This window comes from Grammomys surdaster, unplaced genomic scaffold (assembly GCF_004785775.1).
Source record: "Grammomys surdaster isolate TR1022 unplaced genomic scaffold, NIH_TR_1.0 125996, whole genome shotgun sequence".
NCBI classification, from domain to species: Eukaryota; Metazoa; Chordata; class Mammalia; order Rodentia; family Muridae; genus Grammomys; species Grammomys surdaster.
Genome location: NW_021620812.1, coordinates 4,031,563 through 4,049,458, shown reverse-complemented (window position 1 = coordinate 4,049,458; position 17,896 = coordinate 4,031,563). Strand labels below are relative to the sequence as shown.

The 17,896-nt window shown below is 43.4% G+C and overlaps 1 protein-coding gene across 1 annotated transcript in view; it reads right to left on the bottom strand.

Moving 5' to 3' along the window:
* Slc44a5 (solute carrier family 44 member 5) overlaps positions 1-17,896 on the bottom strand; it is a 288,577-nt gene that overhangs the window by 127,190 nt on the left and 143,491 nt on the right. The gene's annotated exons all lie outside the window — the stretch shown is intronic.

The following is a 17,896-nucleotide window of genomic DNA, read 5'->3' as shown; positions in this document are numbered from 1 at the left end:
TCTCTCTCTCTCTCTCTCTCTCTCTCTCTCTCTCTCTCTCTCTCTCTGTATGTGCGTGTGTGTGTGTGTGTGTGTGTTTGTGTGTGTGTGCTGACAAAGTGTCTCTAGGTCACCCTGACTAGTCTGGAACTTACTTATGTAAATCAGGTTGGGTTCAAATCCACAGAGATTTATCTCTGCCTCTGCTTCTGCCTCCTGAGTGCTGGAATTAGAAGTGTACCCCATGACCCACCATACACACACACACACACACACACACACACACCACACATCTAGCCTTATGTTATCTGATTTTAATAATTTTAAAGCATTAGGCACTAGTCCAAGCCATTTTAAAAATTAACCAATAAGGGGTTTGCAATTCTTCAATGACTTAATCCATCCGAAGTGAAGAGAGTGAGTGTAGTCATAAGAAAACTAAGCAGAAAACCATGATCTCATTAGTTAAGCCTTCTTAAATCTCCTTATCACACACAAGAGGAATCTCTGATCGCTACATTTCGTGCCAACAGGCAGCCCTCCCTCTCTGAGAGAGGAAAACATACTATATTACCATATGGAATATATGCTCAACGATAAAGGCAGAGAGCTTTCCTAATGAACCAGAAGTCAGCCTCACATAATAGATTTTGCCTCAGGAAATATTTCCTTTTCCTTAACATTTATACTAGCTCCTGAAGATGGGGCCATGCTTGAAGTCAAATCTATTTTTACAGTAATTTTTTATTGCTACACTTACAGCTAACACTGACATCGTGATTGAGTGGGGCAGAAGAGCAATTAAAATTATAGAATATTTTAACCTTGGCATTTTGGTAATGAGGACACATGACAAAATACCATTCAATCCACATAAAATTAGACTTGGTAGATAAAATTATGGTGACATAAAATTAACAATACTAAAGATACAAATAAACTTGTCAGTTTTCCTTCTTTCTTTCATTAAAAGTGGTACCATAAATCTGGTAATATCCATATGCAGACAGAAGCAAGGTTAAAATATTTTAAAGTTGGGACAGCTATAAAGTATCAGTATTGAGGTAGAAGGTCAACAGCCAATACTTCAGATGACATTCTGTGCTAAGCTAATACATTTCAGCCTTATAACTGCTAATATTTATGTACTAACAGACTAAAATTGGCTAAATTAAATAAAGTGTAATTAAAGGGAAAAGTAATGTTAAACCATTCCCACTTGGGCTATGAACATTTAAATAGCAGTTCAGCATTTGCTTTGTCCTCATCCTGACTTCAAGAATCCTCTGACTGCTCTAAGGAAAATGGGCTTCAGATAATTTCTGCAACTAAAACATTAAGGCAAGAGCCTGTGGAAACCAGCTGGTGGTTTCAGGGTCTTGGCTCTGTTGCAGAGGAATTGGTGAGAAATGGCATATCATAGACGAAATAAGTTCCGGTGGGACAGGAAGGTCAATAAAGAAATCCAGATCAAGAAAGAGAAACCGGGCTCGAGAGGAACATTAAAGGAATTAATGTTAAGTGGCCAGAGGGAGCCATGTAGGAAAGAGATTGAATACATCCTGAGGTCTCTCAGTACCCAGATACTACAGAGGAAGGATACATCCCGAGGTCACTCAGTACTCAGACGCTACAGGTGAGCTGCCAGACAGAGAGGGAGACATCAGAGACAGAGGAAGAGACAGAGCATGTGTGGGTAGCCACAGCAATACACTTCTCAAAGACTGGCTGTGTTGATGCTCCTTAACCAAGAGTGAGAAAGAAAACTCTGGAGCAGTGAAATAATATAGAAGTCTCCTCCATGGAGGGACACACATCACACCAGTGAGCATGAGAGAGAGACCCAGAAGGAAGAAGAGATCAGGCCACAAAGCAACCTCTGTGAAGAAATGGGGTAATATGGGCAGGAGGAAGAGGTACTCGCCTCCTAGGACTGAGGTCTGATGTCGTTCAGTGTTAAATGGTCAACAAAGGCAAGTTTAAATTGAGATGGTGGTGGGACAACCAGTCCAGGTAGCAGCCTTAGAGAGGATGACAGAGTTACCCTCTCCTTTAGGAGGACAGAAGGAATCTGGAACACGACACATACCTGTAACTCCAGTGCTTGGGAGGTAGAGGCAGAAGGATTGGGAGTTCAAGGACAGTCTTGTCTATATAGTGAGTTCAAGACCAGCCTAGACTACATAAGAACTTGTGAAGAAAGAAGAGAGGGAGGGAGGGAAAAAGAGAGAGAGGGAAGAAGAGAGGGAGGGAGGGAAGGAAGGAAGAAAGGTAGGAAGGAGGGAAGGAAGGATAGAGGGAAGGATCAGAGGAGGGAAGGAAGGAGAGAGAGGGAGCAGATTTTAAAAGTGGCCAGGAAGGCTACTAGTGAATCTATGGTGGCCCTGAGTCTGTTGAAAAATGCTCCTATTGGTTAAGCTCAACCAACATATGTTCAATACTCTGATTTATCTAAATTCACTCATATTGTTAACACTCTTTAACACCATAGTCTTAAAAAGACATGCAAACATTGAAGGAACAATTTAAAAAGGAAAAACAAATGGCAGTCAATGTCATGCCACACAGGGCCACACACCCTGACTTCCAGGCTTCATGCTCTCAGGATGTTTCCCCAGCAACAGGTATGTTCCTAGGAGCTGAGGATTTGCTTATGCCAGGGTGGCTCCTGTACCCCTTCTCTGGGAGAAAGAGTCGGGGCTTCGGGGCAACATCTCTGTTGGCCTTGACCCTGGACTCCTGTCTGTCCAAGGAGACTCCTCACTCAAGGGTCCCTCTATTCTTAGACTATTTTATAACCAGGATACAGTGCTTCTTCATCCTTGGTTCATTTATCTCAAAAACCTTGTCAGAAAGATGAGGATTTTATTATAGACCTAATTGCTTTCTCCTAATTGAGAGGCTAAGATTTATGAATGAAAGCAACACTCCAACCATTACTGAGAAGTGAAATGTTTGCCTCGTGGTCCATTTTAAGTTAGAATAATTTATCGGCTTCTGACGACAAACTCGGCACTACTTCTTTCCATGTTATCATCTCTCATCTTTTTAATCCCCAATCTCAACGTCTGAAATTTTACAGAATAGCCTCTAACTGCTTTGATCACATACCTTGCGGGATCTTAAGGGATCAAAATAAGAAAGTTAAGAAAAGAAAATTTGAAACTGTAAATGGTATTTAAGTGTGAGAACAACATTTAGAATCTAGATAGATAAAGTACACAAAAGATAACAAATGTACTTTGATAACAGAGGCAGAAAATATATACATAATCATAACTTTAATAGACAATAATTGTGTGTGTTTCTCAGGTACAATGTGAAGTTTTAGTTCATTAGTACATCATAAAAACAAGCAAAATTAATTAATACATTTATTTAACATACTTATTTCCATAGTGAACACATTTATTGTTTCCAGATTACTGATAGAACAAATTTTAACATTCTTACCCCATACCCAAACTTCTAGTTAAGAATTTGGGGTCCACGGACCCATTACAAGGACCCATTCAATTACTGGAGGTCAGGCCTCTATCCCCGCCTTCGCAAGATTAGAATTGCCACAGCCCTTCTATACTTAGAGAAGGGAGGAGATGTCAGGGGCAGCCCTGATTACACGCCGAAGGCCTAAAACTAGCCATAGGCCTAAAATCAGCAATAGGCCTGACATACATGCCTGCTAACACAAAGTCTTGGGTCTCTGTGGAAAAACACTGAAACAGATGGCTATAAGCTATTGTAAACAGGCAGCTTTTGTAGAAATTTACCAGCCTGAGTAGTCATAGACCTTGTAAATAGGTAGCCTTGGCAGTTAATACCAACTTAGATAAGGACAAGTGAATCATTGACAGAGTCATAGTGACCTGTCCCCTGAACCTTCACCTAGCCAATACCCTGTTCTGAAAGATATCTATATTCCCCCTGAACACCCACGCTCAAGTGTCATCCCTTTCCCCACGTCCTGTCTTTTTGTGTTTCTAACCTCTGTGTGAATAAGTAAAAATTATGATTTGATTTAAAATAAATAAAAATAAATTAAAAATTTTTTAAAAAATTGGGTCCAAGTCAATGTCAGAAGGTACAGCAGGTTTACACTTCTGTATCTCAGGGGCAGTAAGAGTGTACAAGAGAGACACACTCCTGAATCCAGTGCTGCTCAGACTTCCATTGACACATTAGCCTCTGAAAATCTTCTGAGGATGGGGTTCTGACTCGGTTAATCTGGGACAGGCTTTGAGATCTGTATTTCATGGACTGGCAGCCACTCCAACTGCCAGTATCCAAATCCACACTTCAAGTACAAGATCCAGATCTATATGACCGATTATGATGAGAACCAGCTGTCACACAAAGCACTGAGATCCTCCCAATGTCTTCAAAATCTGATGGTGGACATCACCGTTGGAGAGAGATTTAGACAGGACTCCTTGTGTGCCAAAGCCCTAAACTAAAATGGAAACTGGAAGACTCGGGGAGGGGAGAAGAGTCACATAACCATGGTGACTGCGGGATGCTCTTCCTGGTAGAAATATTTACAACTCCACAGTGAGAGACCCACTTCAAAGAGAAGCCAGAAAAGGATTCCTTTCTCTAAATGATTATTTAGTTATCCCCAGATAACTAAATTTTGGGGGGGAAAAATGACATATCTATTACTGGAGATACTGTCACTGAGGATTCTTAGACTAACAGAGATTGACTCACCCACGTCTTGATCCTCAGACTCTGTTTTTTCTAGGAAAAAGCACAAAGGACAAACAAATATTTATGTGCAGAGCATAGTGGTTAGTACTCTATACTGTCTCTCCTGCCCTGAGAAATCCCAGCCCATGAACGTTAACACACAGTAACAGAAGGTCAGCTGATCTACGGCTGTCCTTCAGCATCCTCAGGAGGCTGGTTCCAGTACTCCATGCAGTACCCAAACCTGTAGTATCAGGTCTCATAGAAAATTGCATAATACTTGTATGTGACCTATATGTCTTGTCCCCTATACATAATCTATACATATAGATTACTTATAATACCAGTGAGATATCAAGTAATAACAGTGCAAACAGCACTGAACAGCTATTCTATAATATGGCACAGATTTTTTTAAAAAAAAGATTTGCTCTTTAAATTATTTTTATTATTTATGTATGTGCACATGGGTTCAAGTACCTGCAGAGATTCTGGCCTGGGCTAGAGTTATGGACACCTGACATGGCTGTTGGGCTTCAAATTCCAGTCTTCTGAAGTAGCAGTGATTCTTTTAAACAGAGATAGAGATGTACACAAACACCATAGGCCTAACTATACAGTGCATGTGAGCAGTGTGGTAAGATCTTCTGTTTGGTTGACTCTGCTAAGGGTAAGGGATGCTTGCATTAATCCCCAGACACAGAGTTGGGAGAGTAGGAGGAGGCTTTGGAAGTGGGGAAATGAAGTCATGAACAGTCTCAATTTCATCAAGCCTTGATCATAATGAATGATTTGCACAGACTCAAAAAACTTGATCACACGTGGACCAAAATTTATCATCAGAAAACGAGGCCTTTCATTTTTCACCTGTTACTGTTTAAACGTCAGAAGATTCATTAGACACAAAAAACACTTAATAAGCACCAAATCCTCTAATTTCATGCAGAATAGGCAGGATGGATGGATGGGGACCAGGGAGTAGTGACTGAAGAGCAGCCCTTCAGGTTTAATCCTGCTAAGTGTTGTCTTCAGCTTTAAGGAACCTCTCTCAGCTCTGAAGGCAGCCTGCGCATCCCAGGGTACAAGCTGTGATTGTGTGTGAGAGAGGAGCAGCTCTTCCAATGAATCCCTCCTTTCTGGTGTGCTAGCTGGCCTGCCAGCCCATTAAAGTGATTAAGAAGTTAGAGAACTTATGGCCACTTCCCTAACCAGCATGATGTCTACCTGAATTCTTATAACCCACAGGCAAGTGTAGCTCTCACCCTCATCAAGAAAGCTTCTTTTGGCAGCACATAGGAGCCATTACAGAAAGCCATCATCCATCAAAATGCAGAGCAGAACCATAGGTAGGGTACTCAATTACAACTATTACATCTACACCAAAGGCTCGGTCGGGGACATAAGAGAGGGGACAGAGAAATTGTAAGTGCCAGAGGTCCAGAAGATTCACTGCAAAATTCTGTCTTTTCATTGGACAGGAAAGGTGCACCTATGAAATGTCAACAATCTGGTCGCCTAAACAAGACCCAAACAATGACAACACTGGTGGATGTGCCAACACGTATGAGTAAAATCTGACACGCCCCTATCCTACATGAGGAGCTACAGGCAATAATGACTGCTAAGAGAAAGAGTCAGCTAACCAACCAGAAAGACTGGCCCTCTGGTTGGTTATACAGTACCAAGTGGTTGGCCCTAAAAACATATACATAAAGCAACATTAAATGGCCTCAATAGGCTGTTTTTATATACTTATATCTAAATATACATGCAACAATAATAACTAAAGCAAAAGAAGAAGAGAGAGAACACATTTGGTTGGGTAGGAAAATCTAAAGCTGGGAGGGACTCGGGGAGGGAGTGAATATGCTCAAAATATAATTATGAAACTGCCAAATAATTAATAATTAAAAAATAATTCCCTCTATAAAGCTGCTTGGCATAAATTACAACTGCCCTCAGTCCTGATGCTTCTTATCAACAGAAGCTTCTTATCCTGACTAACAGGAGCAAATAATTGAGGGCCCAAATCAGGATGGTGATTCCAGGGAGGGGCTGCCTAGATGGCTCAGTGCACATGCGCTTGCCTTGCAAGCAAGATTAAACAACCTGAGTCCAATCCCTAGAACTCATGTAAAAAAGCCAGGTGTGGTAATGTGCACCTGTAACCCCTGTGTGCAGAGGCAGAGGCAGAAATCGGAGGATTCCTGGAGCTTGCCGGCAGCTTTCCTTCCCAAATGTCCGAATTCCAGGTAGGACCCTGTCCCCAGAAAAAGGTTATATCTAAAGAAAAACAGAGTTGTGCCCTGGCCTTCATATGCCTGTACATTCACACACACACACCAGTATACATATGAATATATACATACATAAAAGAATTCAGACCTGGCATTGCATGCCTATATTCTAGGACTAGGGAGGATAAGGTAGGTAGATCACCAAGAGTTGAGGTCAGCCCGGATTACACAAAGAAACCATGTCTCAAAAATTACAATATTTACAAAGATTCCAGTTAAAGCTGTTTGTTAACTATGACTAGTTAGGAAACAATACCCAATAACATGATGGATTAGATTCTGAGCACCTCCTATGTCTAAGAGAAAGGATTGATTCACACATCTCTCTCGATATTTTATCACACTCTTCACAAAAGATATCAATCATACTCGGGTCATTCTGCTGTAACAAGGGATCTGGGATTTCACACTGAGATCTGAGCGGCCCCGGTGTCCACTGATTGCCAATACACATGCTAGCATGTAATAGCATCAAGCATAAAGACTAACAATGTCCAGTTCACATTCAGTATAACAGGAGCTCTTATTGAAGACATATAGATTCACACGGTTTTCACATACATTGTGGGAAAAATCAACAAATAAAGCCGCCGTTATGTAAGTGTGAGTCTTGATGCTCAGGGCACACAATAAAATGTCCAGGTCATTTATGAAAGGCTCCATTTCTGTTTCCGAGTTCTTAATGTCTGAATCAGCCTTTAATGTCCCAAACATACATAATAATATATTGAAGTTTATTAAAAAGTTCACCGTCAAAACGACTTCCTATGGAACACTTCACACCCCATAATGTTCATAATCGTCACGGACTGCCTCTGCCTTCCTCTCAGAGACCTTGGCCTCATGGAAAATAATAAATTCCACTCTCTGGTTCAGCGCCATCTAGAGTCAGTGCTCGGCATGACAGATTCATGGTCAGTCCCAGCCAGCCCAACAACTCTAGCCCTGGTGAATGCCGCCTTGTAGATGCACAGTTCACACAATTGCTGTCCTCATGCTACAGCATTTTCCCATAAGACTCGGCGCTCGGGAGCCTGACCAGGCACGTGCAGCATTGCAGTGATACAAATGGAAGCCAAGGCAAGAGACAAACCAGGGCACGGGAGTACCCATGCTCCCAGGCTGAGCGCCATGCAGAATACAAGAATATGAGACTCTTCACGCCATCTGCAAGCTGATTGTGTATTCATGCACAGGGTCAAATGATTCTGAGTCTCAAATAACTGGGGAGAAAGAGCCCTGGAGTGACCTAAGTTCCCGTGTGAGCACTGGAGTGATGTAAGTTCCCGCATGAGCGCTCTGCTCCTAACATAGCCTCGTACCGTGACTTCATGTGATGCTTCGGATGTCACTCTCACTCTTCCTTGCTTGGAAGGTGCCAGGGTGCGGTGAGGGCTGGTTGAAGATGGAGATAAATGTCAATGGTGGGGGAAAGCTGCAAGGCTTGGAGCCTGATGGGAAATCAGTGTGGGAGTCATTTCCTGTTCTGTCCTTTCCAGATCTCCATCCTCCGGTTGAGATCAGCAACACTAGAGATGGGTCAACCAGGCTTTATGTTTTCCAAGGAGTGACATAATAGAAATTATACATCTGGCACTACAGAGATAGCCACTCAAGTATAATCCTTGCAAGCATAAAGGCCTGAATTTGGTTCTCATAACCCACAGAGATACCCCAGTGCTTTCTGCTCTTCCCGAAGACCTGGGTTCGAATCCCAGCACCCACAGAGTAGCTCATAATCATCTGTATCACCAGTCCCAGAGGACTTGATGTCCTCTTCAGCACTCCATGGACACTATATGAACAAGATACACTCACAAACATCCAGACAAAACACCTATACAAATAAGATATAAATAAACATATTTTTATTTTTTTAAAAAAAGCCAGTGACTGGGGAGATGGCCTGCTGGGTAAAGGACTTGGTGTCCAAGTGTGAGGACTGGAATTTAGGTCCCTAGAACCCAGATAAAAGCCATTTGGGTATGGTGTTCCACCCTTAATCCTGGCAGCTGGGAGGCAGAGACAAGAGTCCCCAGAGCAAACTGGCCAGATTAGCTGAATTAAGAGGAATGCCCAAGTTCAGCAGGGACTTTCCTCAGTATAAGAGGTGAAGAGGGATAAAAGAAGACATTCTGCCATTAACCTCAGGCCTCTATGAACACATTTACACTCACCCACACACTGTGCCCATGTGCATCTTAACTCCTCTCCTCTCTCTCTCTCTCCCTCCCTCTCTCTCTCTCTCTCTCTCTCTCTCACACACACACACACACACACACACACACACACACACACACAAGCCAGGCATGGTGGTATGCATCTGTAATCCAGGAACTGGAGAAGCAGAGACGGGAGACCCCCAGGGCTCTCTGGCCAGCCAGCCTAGCCTACTTAGTGAGACCTATCCCATAACAGAGGCCATCTTGGAAACAAAAGCAAATCCTGAAAAGAATGGCACCAGATGAACATGTCACTGGACTCCACATACATGTGCACATGCACACAAACACGTAAAAAATATGCAGCCTGCCTCAATGTACCCCAGCCTCAAATGTTTAGTGGAAAGCAATCCCCTAGGTTTAGCCTGCACTTGACTGGAAGACAGGCAGAAAAGATGCTACATGAGGCCGGGTAAGGGCACAGGTCCAGAAAGTGAGATCATCTCCACAGTAACAGAGAAACAAGAAGCTGTGCCAATTAGAACAGAGTCTGGAGACCGACCACCAGATGCAAAGTCTGGACCTGGATTAGATTCTGATTTGGACAGAATTCTGTGTGGAGATTTGGGGAACAACTGGAAGAATCTGAGTACAGGGTAGATGTCAGATAAAATGAACATTTGGAGAGTTGGAGAGTTGGACATTCACAGGAAGTATCAGGCAGCGTTCATGAGATGTGAGTCCTGGCCTCACAGGCCTGATAACTTATGTGCAATTCCCAGAAGCCACACAAAGGTAGAAAGAGAACCAAGCCCAGAAAATTGTCGTTTTACCTCTACACACTACATCACACACACACACACACACACACACACAAAGCAGGAATAATTCTTAAGAAAAGAATATAAAAACAACAACAAAAAAGAAGTTAGCAAAAAGCATGCCAGCAAAGTCTTATTCTTGTATGAGTATGTGCACCTGCATGTGTGTGTCTATGTGTACATGCATGTGCATGTTTATCTATGTGCACATTTGTGTGCATATGTACAGATTTGAGTGTTCATGCACATATATGTGTATGTATACATACATGTGCACCTGTGTGTACATGTGAACATATGCAAGCATGTGAGTGTGTATATATGTCCACTAGTACATATAGATGTGCCCATGTGAATGTGTATGTACACTTGTGTGTGCAAGTGTGTATGTATGTATGTATGTATGTATGTATACATGAACATGTGTGTACAAGTATGTGTGTGCATGTTCACATGTGTTTGCATTCATGTGGAGGCCAGAGGTTGACCTGTGTGTCTCCCTCAATTCCTCCACCTTTCTTTTCTTTCTGAGACAGTGTCCTCAAGGAACCAGGAGCTCATAAATTCAGCTAGAATGGTTGGCCAGCAAGCCCTAGGGATCCCCCTATCGCATCCTCCCTGATACTGGGTTGCAGGTGTGCAGCACCACATCTGGCTGTTAGAAAAGCTTACTCTTGTAAATAGTGACAGACCTGAGAGGAAATCTGACCAATGCTGTCTATGATGATAGGCATGTGTGTCTCTGTTCAGTTTCATTTTGCTTTGATGTATTTTATAACTTTCTGCAATAATCCCAAAACCACTTTATAGTAACAGTTATTTTAATGAAAAATTAATAGATATCGAAAGAAAAACAAAATTCTTCCCAAAGGGTCAATTGTTGGTAAGCATAATAAATGTTACTGTTTAGAATGTTCAAAAATTAAACCCAAGGTTGCTGTTTTCAGGATGGCCCTGACGCCAGTTCATGCCTGTGGTTCGGGTGCTGGGGATGAATCCCAGCATGCATCTGGCCCTGAGATATCCTCACCTCGCTGTAACTTTCAGTGATAGAGGTGTGTTTGCCTCAGTGTCTGTGTCCATGAATCCAGTTCCCTGCGCTCACTCTAAGGACCTACCTCACTTCTGCCAGCTCTGACTGATTACAGGTTCTGGGCCTCCGAATTCCAGTTCTCTGACTTGGGCCTCTCTTCAAGGAAAGAGACCACCCAATATCTCTATGGGCTTCCAGCATACTCTTTTGTCAGAAGCTGCCATTGCTGTGCCCAGTCTGTCAGGGTAAACTCTCTTCAGCTGCTACTGCCCGCCTATACTCTACCTTAGCTTTCCATGTACATTTTACTGAAGTAGACCACATAGCTGCCTCTATAGTCAACCAAACTTCCCTCCCCACCAAGTCCTGGCTTCCACCTTTGCTGACTGATCCTTGATACAGAGATCTGCAGTCACAGCTGAAATGATACTAGGCCTGTGTCACTTGAGGAATAGGTGGCTATGAGCTCATTACTCAAGGAAAGAACTGAATGAGATTCATTATGTCCTTCCTTCCTTGACTTCCTCATCTACACAGTGAGCATGCACCAACCTCAGGCTGGGTTTCAATGCCAGGCTGTCCACATGGGTCATCAGGAGTTGTTTTTAATCATTAGGCTGGCAGGTTGTGAACAATAAGCATGCTAATATTTCCTTGCAAATGTGGTATGTAGGTGCTGTGCAGAGGAAGCACAAGGCACAGAGACAGCGTGGACTCACCGAAGAGCAGACCTGGGCAGAGAGCCCATGTTAGGAAAGGAGCCCGGTGGCTGCAAGGAGCTGAAACAAGGCTGGGGGGGGGGGGGGGCGGGAGGACACTGGGCTGGGAACTGTGAGGACAAATGGACACACTGACACAGAAGACCCTGGATGTTCCCCACCAGGTGCTCCTGAGCATCCTAGAACACTCAGGTCCAAAATGAACCTACAGTTACCAAGTCTATGAAAACATGAAGCTGTGTTCTCAAATGCAGAAATCTCCAGAAGCCAATGGCTAACTATTCTGGGCATCATGATCAGGCACTGGAAAGAAAGCAACTCACTATCCTCTGCGTCAGTAAGTAATCTGTTTTGTAATTCCAGTAATTCACAGAAAATGCAGTAGAAGAAAAATGATTTCCATCTAGTCTAGAGAGATGGCCGAGATCTAAAAGCCTGCAGAGCGGCTGTGCCAGAGAGTGTTTTGTGAGCTTAACACAAGCTACAGTCATTTGGAAAGAGGGAACCTCAATTGAAGAAAATAATGTTTAACACATGAGCAAGCAAGAGGAGCAAGCAGGTAAGCAGTGCTTCTTTCTGGCCTTTGCTTCAGTTTCTGCCTCGAGGTTCCACCCTTGAGTTCTTGCCCCAACTTCCGTCAGGAATGGAGAGGGAGCTGAGAGTTATAAGATGAAATAAGCCCTTTTCAGGTTGCCTTTGGTCATGGGGTTTTATTTCAGCAACAGAAGCCCCAACTCAGACAGTGTGTTTTAGTCTCTCTTCCTTCTGCTTTGATAAAACACCCCGCAAAAGCAAGTTAAGGGAAAAAGGGGTAATTTGGCTCACAGTTCCAGGTTACCATCCATCAATGCAGGGAGATCAAGGAAGATGGCAGGTGCTTGATGCAGGTGGTTACAATGTATCCACCATCTGGAGCGAGAATCCTACTCAGCTCCCTTTCGCCTTTATCACTCCTTCTTTGGACCCAACCCAAGCAATTGAGCCTTGCTCAATCAGGGTGAGCTTCCAACCTCGATTAACCAGACTGAGACAATCTCACATAGATGCTCCATTTGGTCTAGATAGTGCCTCAAAAAGATTCCTTTCCCATGCAATTATAGATTACGTCAAGTTGACAGTTGAAACTAACCATCACAAGTACGGTCTTGTAATGCCCATACCAGGGAAGTAGAGAAAGAGCTCTCTGGTCATTGTGGCTAGACAGCCTAGTGCACTTGGTCAGAGAGAGGCCCTGGATAAGAAGAAAAAAATAGTGGACATTACCTGAGTAATGGCAGCTGTCGATAATCTCTGACATTCATAAATGTTCACACAAACATAAATACACACACACACACACACATACACAATTAAGAAAATACAAAACCAAAATACAATGCTATTAGAGCTCAGAGTAAGGTAGTGGAGAAGGAGCCAGAAAGTGTGTTCCTCCTGTAAGGAGCATTTTGAAAGAGGAGACAAGACGGGCATGAGGGTGGCCAGTGTCTACAGGATGAAAAAGCCACACACTCACTGAGGGAAAGAAGAAACGGACACTGTGCATTAGTACTTGGAAATAATGGACGTCTTCTGGGACGCGGCCAGTTCGAACACGTTCAGTCTGGAAAGAGATACATGTAGGACAAGTGAGATTAAGCTCTGCAAGTCAGAAAGCTCCAAGCCAGCTCCGCCTCTCATTCTCTGAGGACGCTGGGCACCAATTATGAATCTGTCCACATTTCGTAAGCCAGGCTGAAGCTCTGTCAGGTTGCCGAAAGAAACAAACTGGGGATATGTTCACCACAACAGCAGCCTTTATCAAGGTGAATGGTTTTTTCCCTGATAACATAGGAGCCTCCAACATGGGGCATCGAAGCCAGACAAAAGAAGGGACTGGTAGAGAGGAGGTAGGGTCTTTCCCCTCTTCTCTTCCTCCTCCTCCTCTCCTCTGGACTCTGCTTTCTTCCTGCCATTCACCCCTCCCCCACTTTTTCTCAATTGCTTCCTCTCCTAGTACCACATAGTTAGCTGCCAGCGATCGTTCAAAAACATTTGAGACAAATAAATGAATACAACACAAAGCTATTTTAATTATTTAATTGAAGCAATTAAAAATTATCTCTAAAAATCATTGCTACTTTGGGTACTGACCTGAATTGTCAAGCAGATTTGTACCCTGAGACATTCTAATGTGTTTCACAAAACAATTTGCTGATACAATGTTACTTGTAGGAAAGTACTCAGGAGTACCCAGTACCACCTTAGAACCTGCACCAATGTCCATTTCAAGCATGCACAGTGTAGCTTTCCCTGCTATGGCTAATACACTGTGACAATGCTGACATACACTTAATGCAGACATATATTATAATTCCTCACCTTCATTATTAATACATTAATAACATATATTAATGTTCCTCATTTTCATTATTTTATCCCTGATTCAAAAGTTCAATCTAATTTGTCCTAGATGCCTTGACACTATAGTATAAACCGATATATGCATACTGGTTCTCTGCATTTTAGGATGTAAGTGGGTATTTTACCCACACTGATGTCAATTACATTTTAAAATACATCTCTAAGGAGAGAAACATAGCACACCAATTCCTCACAGATGCTGTAGCATCTAGACAATGGGTGGCAGACAAGAGGAAGTAAATAAAAAGATATATTTGACAATAAATGTGCCATCTTGCTAATAAATTTCAAACAAGCAATTACTGCTATGCTGATATGTAAGGCAGCTTGGATTTCCTAACAAAGCATTGCTTATTTTCACTTGCAATTTAACAACAGTTCTTGGACCTCTTCTGTTCTCAGCTCTTCCCTGATTCCCAGTGGTACCTGGATGTCCAAGAGTCTGAGAACCACCAGGGCCTTGGCCTTGTCTCAGGCCCTAGAACCCTCAACACTTCATTCCTGATTTTTCTATGCGGTTCTCCAGTTGCAGCTGGGGATGCCGAAACCTAGGGACCACCATCTTCTAGCTTTCCCACATCTTAGACTGTGTTTTCCCATCCCTGGAGCAGTGTCTCGGCACCTCCCTGTAGCCTAGCACCCACTCAGTGGTGGAGTAGGAAAAGCGCAGTTAAGTTCCCTGTAGCCATGCCCATTCAGTGGGGTGGAATTCAGTCCCACACAATCTCTTAGACAACAGGCGTACATAGGAAGAACATCCCAGTAAAGATGCTGAAAAGGATGATGGAATGTGTGATCCAAGTTCCCAGTGTGAAACCAGCAGCCTGGAGACCTAAGCCAAACTGCATGTCACAGCTTCCAGTGCCTCCTCAGAAGCACAGTTAATGCCAGCTTATTCAGGTCACATGGCTAGAGAAAGGAGCAAATTACATAAAGAGATAGCCTTCTGCACTCTTTACTCATCCCAAATACTGTCTTAAGAATAAGCTGAAGAGACCAAGAGCAAGAAACAGAAAGAGCTAACTGGCACAGGCAGACACTGAACATTTGATAGTTGTCAAGACAGTATGTCAGTTTCCTGCCCCTAAAGAAAAACCTGAAAGTTAAAGATCACGTCACACAAACATCAGCCTTTGCTAACTAATTATAGCTCCCCTTTAAAGGTCAGAGGCAAAACAATAGCCACGCTTCAGTCCAGGGAGGGGCAAAAAAAGAAAAGGTTCACAATTGAACGAGCAGGAGCACTGGAGCATCCAGTGAGTGAAAGATAAGGGAGGATTAAGCAGCCGAGAGTAGAGAATCAGGGGCCTCTTTCATTCACAGTCACTGAACCACGGCAAAGCGATCTCAACCCACACAGAACAAAGCACATCCCTCAAGGCAAAAAGGAAAGTCAAGGAGACTGGGAACTCAAGGTCTGGAGTGGGAGGAAGAGAGAAGGAGGATGGGGTGAAGCACTCATGTGTGTACTCCTTAAAAATATTAGCATATATTGATTGTCCGAAGCACAAGGTCTCGTTGAAGCATTTTATCCATGTCTAATAACTGATCTCACCTGTTTCTCTCCACTGTCCCCCTTTCCCAGACCCTTCCATAGACAAGAAGTAGAACTCTCTGGTTTATTCTCCCACCGTCACTCTTAATAGCTGCTGTGCTAAAACGATACATTTAGTGAAATGATACAATTGCTGAAATGATACATTTGTCAAAATGATACATTTGGTGGTTTCATTGCTAGTTTACATGGATATTACAATATATGCTATGAGACTGTGAAAGGTAGTTTGGTACCCGGTTGAGCTAAGGCTTGAAACCCCAGAGACCCTGAAGGCACTATAGGTGCTTTGCCTGTTCCCAGGCACCAGGCCCCTGTCACTAGCCACAGCTTCCCATAGATTTGTGGTTATCAGTCATGTAAGGGCAACGCCCCAAACCTCTCTACATGTAGAGGATATGACCTGTGGTCACATAGGCTCAACACAGATCTCCATTTTAATGAGGTACCTAAAGGCCTGGAGGGCTTATAGCCAATAAACTTTCCTTCCCAGACATCGCTTCCTGCAAAAGGTATTTAACCTCAGGACCACCCTGAGAAGTGGGGTATGGTTTTACACATCAACTTTCCACCATGACAATAAATGCCTTAAAACCATAGACTGCCTCTTTTCATCAGAATCTGCTGTGGGAAGCCTTGGAGAAGGCCTTCGCCTATAGAGCCACTGTCTAATCTCCCGTAGGAGGCCTCTCTGTGTTCCCAGTCACTGCGGTCACCAAGTCCAAGCTCAAGCCCACCACCACTGTCAAGCCAAGGACTCCTCCTGGAGGGACCAGCTGGAGTTCCCCCTTCCCCCACTTTACTCCAAGCCAGATCCAGCCTGCAGGCCTCCACTCTTGTTCTCAGCTCTTCTGCAGCTTCCAGAGGTGCCTGGAACCAGATGGCCTCAGCATCTTCTCAGGCCCTGGGGCCTCCAAGCTGCAGCTGTCCTGCACCTCAGACTGCGCTTCTCCACCCCTGGAACGATGTCCCAGGACTTCCCTATGGTCCAACACCCACCCTGTGACAGAGTGGGGTAAGTGTGGTCAACTTCCTGTGTCCTGCCTCCCTGAGAGGAGTGGCCAAGCCCTCTGGTGGAGCAGATGCAGGATCCATAACCTACAATATGCCAAAGTACAACTGTCAGCTCAACGTCAGCTACACCCTCAGATAGCAATGGGCTCTGCTGAATGACAGCTCACTGTGACGATGAGTCCTGTGTGATTGATGGCAGTCTTAAACATATCTCTGATGAGTAATTAAGCAGAATAGATTTTGTGCTCTAAGATTTGAAGAGGAAAATAACTTATTTTTTTTTTATGCAATAACATTGTCACCTTGGATTTACTTGGCTTCCAGTGCAAGAACTATGCCTTCATCTTCTATCTAAGGATTCTACAAATGCTTGAACACACCAATAAAAGAGAAAAATCACATTTCAATGAACAAGAGCTTAAGTTCTCCGACCTTATAGAACAAGATAGGGACAAGTCTGTGATCAACTACTTTCATGATTAAATCTTGGGTCCTTTCAAATATTTTGGTTCTTCCACTTGGCACGGTGAGCTTAACACACACAAATCCTTCTATATTTAGCAAGGCAAATCAAGTCCAAGTTGGCATTCTGCCTGAAATTAATTTTATGTCTCCTCAGTTGGGCCTCTATCAGGTAGACACTAAGCCAAAAGTATGCCTTCAAAATTCTTGCTCTGGCATGAACATGCATATTAACAATTTATACACTTAGCATATCCATGAAGGTGCATCCTCTACAAACCTTGTCTTTGACAAGGCACAACGTATCCTACAAAATTTGGCTTGTTACCACCAAAATTCATATGGAAATATAGCCTCCATTGTGGCCACATTGGAAAGTGTGTGATGTACTTCCAGGGTTCCTCAGGAGTGGTTAATAAAATGTTAGCATTTAGATCTGCAATGACCTCCAAAGACCCGAGAGCTAAGGACTTTCTCACTACAGTGACACTCATGGGAAATGGCACTGATGCAAGATGGTGGAACTTTTCAGAGGTGTGGCTACACAGGCCTTTGGTCCTTTGGGGTATGATCACAGAAAGGAACTGTGGAACCCTCGGTTTTCTCTCTCTCTCTCTCTCTCTCTCTCTCTCTCTCTCTCTCTGTCTCTGTCTCTCTCTCCCCCCTCTCTCTTTCTTTCCCTCTTTCTTTTTCCTTCCTTCCTTTCTTTCTTCCTTCCTTCCTTTCTTTCTTTCTTTCTTTCTTTCTTTCTTTCTTTCTTTCTTTCTT